A 5248-nucleotide genomic window follows, 5' to 3' on the forward strand; every position below is an offset into this window, starting at 1 on the left:
AACATCCTCACTGCTAAACATCTTCAATACTAAACATCCTCAATACTAAACATCTTCAATACTAAACAGCCTCAATGCTAAACATCCTCACTGCTAAACATCTTCAATACTAAACATCCTCAATACTAAACATCTTCAATACTAAACATCCTCAATACTAAACATCCTCAATACTAAACATCCTCACTGCTAAACATCCTCACTGCTAAACATCCTCACTGCTAAACATGTGTAATGCTAAACATCCTCAATACTAAACAGCCTCAATGCTAAACATCCTCACTGCTAAACATCCTCACTGCTAAACATGTGTAATGCTAAACATCCTCAATACTAAACAGCCTCAATGCTAAACATCCTCACTGCTAAACATCCTCAATACTAAACATGTGTAATGCTAAACATCCTCACTGCTAAACATCCTCACTGCTAAACATCCTCACTGCTAAACATCCTCACTGCTGAACATCTTCAATACTAAACAGCCTCAATGCTAAACAGCCTCACTGCTAAACATCTTCAATACTAAACATCCTCAATACTAAACATCCTCAATACTAAACATCCTCAATACTAAACATCCTCAATACTAAACCTCCTCAATACTAAACATCCTCACTGCTAAACATCCTCACTGCTAAACATCCTCACTGCTAAACATCCTCACTGCTAAACATCCTCAATACTAAACATGTGTAATGCTAAACATCCTCAATACTAAACATGTGTAATGCTAAACATCCTCAATACTAAACATCCTCACTGCTAAACATCCTCACTGCTAAACATCCTCACTGCTAAACATCCTCACTGCTAAACATCCTCACTGCTAAACATCCTCAATGCTAAACATCCTCACTGCTAAACATCCTCAATACTAAACATCCTCCATGCTAAACTTCCTCAATACTAAACCTCCTCAATACTAAACCTCCTAAACATCCTCAATGCTAAACATCCTCAATGCTAAACATCCTCAATACTAAACATCCTCCATGCTAAACATCCTCCATGCTAAACTTCCTCAATACTAAACCTCCTCAATACTAAACCTCCTAAACATCCTCAATGCTAAACATCCTCAATACTAAACATCCTCCATGCTAAACATCCTCCATGCTACACTTCCTCAATACTAAACCTCCTCAATACTAAACCTCCTAAACATCCTCAAAAATGTATAATAATATTTTGTTTATTTTCTTCAAAATAAAGAGTACTTTTCTTTATTACTTATAGCTTACTTTTTCTATTACTGCACCAATAACTTCTGTTACTGTATCAATAACTTCTGCTCCTGTATCAATAACTTCTGTTCCTGTATCAATAACTTCTGTTCCTGTATCAATAACTTCTGCTCCTGTATCAATAACTTCTGTTTCTGTATCAATAACTTCTGCTCCTGTATCAATAACTTCTGCTCCTGTAGCAATAACTTCTGTTCCTGTATCAATAACTTCTGTTCCTGTATCAATAACTTCTGTTCCTGTATCAATAACTTCTGTTCCTGTATCAATAACTTCTGCTCCTGTATCAATAACTTCTGTTCCTGTATCAATAACTTCTGTTCCTGTATCAATAACTTCTGTTCCTGTATCAATAACTTCTGCTCCTGCATCAATAACTTCTGTTCCTGTATCAATAACTTCTGTTCCTGTATCAATAACTTATGTTCCTGTATCAATAACTTCTGTTCCTGTATCAATAACTTCTGCTCCTGTATCAATAACTTCTGTTCCTGTATCAATAACTTCTGTTCCTGTATCAATAATTTCTGTTCCTGTATCAATAACTTCTGCTCCTGTATCAATAACTTCTGTTCCTGTATCAATAACTTCTGTTCCTGTATCAATAACTTCTGTTACTGTATCAATAACTTCCAGCTGATCCAGCAGAGCGCAGTAATGTCACACTGTACTGTAGGTAGACACATCAACTATAAGCTCCTCCCTCCTCAGAACAAAGACTCACTAACCCCTCCCCTCCTTCTCTCCTCCCCTCTCCTTCCCTCCTCATCCCTCCCCTCCTTCTCTCCTCCTCCTCTCCTCCCCACACCCCCTCCCCTCCTCCCCTCCTCATCCCTCCCCTCCTTCTCTCCTTCTCTCCTCCCCTCCTTCTCTCCTCCCCTTTCCTCCTGGGGAATTACCATTGAGTTGCTACCTCAGCCTTGTCATATGTCTTAGTATCTATCCGCACTAAAAAAGTCACCATGTTCAAAGTATTTACCACGTTCCTCGTTTGTCTCTCCTTCCTCTCAGGTAAGTGTCACGGAGATACGTTATATCCACTGTGGCGTCTCTGTAATGTCCTCTTGACTGTGTTTTCCTCCCCTCTGTAGAGGAGGTGGTGTTCTCCTCCTCTCTCCTCATCCGCCAGACTCCTCAACACCTCCTGAGGAGGACAACTGAACACAGAGAGGCACACCTGGACTGTCACCACGGCGACAAGGACTACCCATACATGTTGTGGTACCAACAGAAGGACAAGGGAGGACAGAAGACCATGGTACTCATTGGGACACTACACTATACAAACCCAACTCTTGAGAAGAACTATGAAACACGGTTCAACTTAACAGGTCATTCCAAGGCCAAAGCCAGCCTGGTTATCTCTGAGATAAACCCTACAGACAGTGCAGTGTATTACTGTGCAGCCAGTCAGCACAGTGCTGCAAATTCATTCCCTCACTAACCAAAAACGACTGAAATTGGTATCCTTTTCTCCGGACAAGGGCATTTCCAGGCATAGAGGCAACATGGAAATTAAAAATATTGAAAATATTTAGAAGAATTCCAAAAATAAAAAAAATTCCTCATAAAATTCCCCTGAATGATAATTAATAAGTTAAAATAATGCAACAAAAGAAAGTACATTTTCCTTCTATTCTACTTTGCCATGAGACTGGGAGAAAAATGTTTTAAAGCTAATTTTCAGTCATCCACTCCATTCCCACACACACAATGAAACATGTAACAGATCCAGTGATAGCACCAGTCTCAGGTTTAGCCTGACCTCTAGTGGTTATGAGTGGTAGTACACCAGTCTCAGGTTTATAGCCTGACCTCTAGTGGTTATGAGTGGTAGTACACCAGTCTCAGGTTTATAGCCTGACCTCTAGTGGTTATGAGTGGTAGTACACCAGTCTCAGGTTTAGCCTGACCTCTAGTGGTTAGGAGTGGTAGTACACCCCAGTCGCAGGTTTAGCCTGACCTCTAGCGGTTATGAGTGGTAGTACACCCGTCTCAGGTTTATAGCCTGACCTCTAGTGGTTATGAGTGGTAGTACACCAGTCTCAGGTTCATAGCCTGACCTCTAGTGGTTATGAGTGGTAGTACACCAGTCTCAGGTTTAGCCTGATCTCTAGTGGTCATGAGTGGTATGGCCTATTTTCTTTACTGCCAATGCTTCCTATGGAGCATCTTGAGTTCTTCAAGCTGATGACTATTCTGTAGGGACTTGGTGAGAGTCAAGAGGCATTGTTCAAGAGGTTCTGATAGACTCGGCCACAACATATTTAATCAAAATCACATTTTTTATTAATCACAATAATTACAAACAGTAGAATGAAACAAAAATTAACCAAATGAGTCAATACGATACAGCAGCAACAGCGATTAAGAGTGGAGTTTATCTGGTTCAGCAGGAAGACAATCTGTCAGTGGAAGAACAATGGAGGCTGTTGAATTGACTCAGTTTAAATAAAAATCTACCTGTAGCTGACTACAAGGAAAGAAGAACCCTGACCTCACAGATGCCTGTGCCCTCATCTCCACAGCAACCAGTCCCTCTTAGCTCCACAGCAACCAGTCCCTCTTAGTTCCACAGCAACCAGTCCCTCTTAGTTCCACAGCAACCAGTCCCTCTTAGTTCCACAGCAACCAGTCCCTCTTAGTTCCACAGCAACCAGTCCCTCTTAACTCCACAGCAACCAGTCCCTCTTAACTCCACAGCAACCAGTCCCTCTTAGTTCCACAACAACCAGTCCCTCTTAACTCCACAACAACCAGTCCCTCTTAACTCCACAGCAACCAGTCCCTCTTAGTTCCACAACAACCAGTCCCTCTTAGTTCCACAACAGCCAGTCCCTCTTAGTTCCACAGCAACCAGTCCCTCTTAGTTCCACAACAACAAGTCCCTCTTAGTTCCACAACAACCAGTCCCTCTTAGTTCCACAACAACCAGTCCCTCTTAGTTCCACAGCAACCAGTCCCTCTTAACTCCACAACAACCAGTCCCTCTTAACTCCACAGCAACCAGCCCCTCTTAGTTCCACAGCAACCAGTCACTGTTAGTTCCACAACAACCAGTCTCTCTTAGTTCTACAGCAACCAGTCCCTGTTAGTTCCACAACAGCCAGTCCCTCTTAGTTCTACAACAACCAGTCCCTCTTAGTTCCACAACAACCAGTCCCTCTTAGTTCCACAACAACCAGTCCCTCTTAGTTCCACAACAACCAGTCCCTCTTAGTTCTACAACAACCAGTCCCTCTTAGTTCCACAGCAACCAGTCCCTCTTAGTTCCACAACAACAAGTCCCTCTTAGTTCCACAACAACCAGTCCCTCTTAACTCCACAACAACCAGTCCCTCTTAACTCCACAGCAACCAGCCCCTCTTAGTTCCACAGCAACCAGTCCCTGTTAGTTCCACAACAACCAGTCCCTCTTAGTTCTACAGCAACCAGTCCCTGTTAGTTCCACAACAGCCAGTCCCTCTTAGTTCTACAACAACCAGTCCCCTTAGTTCCACAACAACCAGTCCCTCTTAGTTCCACAACAACCAGTCCCTCTTAGTTCCACAACAACCAGTCCCTCTTAGTTCCACAACAACCAGTCCCTCTTAGTTCCACAACAACCAGTCCCTTGACATTATGGGGTAGATCAGTGACAAAACAATCATCATTTCAATCCATTTCAAATTCAGGCTGTAAACACAACAAACATAAAGTCAACGGGTGTGAAGGCTCAGAGTAAACAAAACATTAAGAACACCTGCTCTTTCCATGATACAGACTGACCAGGTGAATCCAGGTGAAAGATATGATCCCTGATTGATGTCACCTGTTGAATCCACTTCAATCAGTGTAGATGAAGGGGAGGAGACATGGTTAAAGAAGGATTTTTAAGCCTTGAGACATGGATTGTGTATGTGTGTCATTCAGAGGTTGAAGTGGCAAGACAAAATATTTAAGTGTCTTTGAACAGGGGGTATGGTAGTAGGTGCCAGGCACACTGGTTTGTGTCAAGAACT

At 42.3% G+C, this 5248-nt stretch overlaps 1 protein-coding gene across 1 annotated transcript in view; it reads right to left on the reverse strand.

Annotated features, from left to right (window-relative positions):
• Nucleotides 1–3513: 3513 nt before the first annotated feature.
• Nucleotides 3514–5248, reverse strand: part of paplna (papilin a, proteoglycan-like sulfated glycoprotein) — a 98922-nt gene continuing 97187 nt past the window's right edge. The window contains 1 exon segment of the mRNA XM_090211710.1: nt 3514–5248. This exon segment is cut by the window's right edge and continues 148 nt beyond it. The gene's annotated coding sequence lies outside the window, so the exon portion shown is untranslated.

This window comes from Oncorhynchus mykiss, chromosome 19 (assembly GCF_057628025.1).
Source record: "Oncorhynchus mykiss isolate SJ-2025 chromosome 19, ASM5762802v1, whole genome shotgun sequence".
Taxonomy (NCBI): domain Eukaryota; kingdom Metazoa; phylum Chordata; class Actinopteri; order Salmoniformes; family Salmonidae; genus Oncorhynchus; species Oncorhynchus mykiss.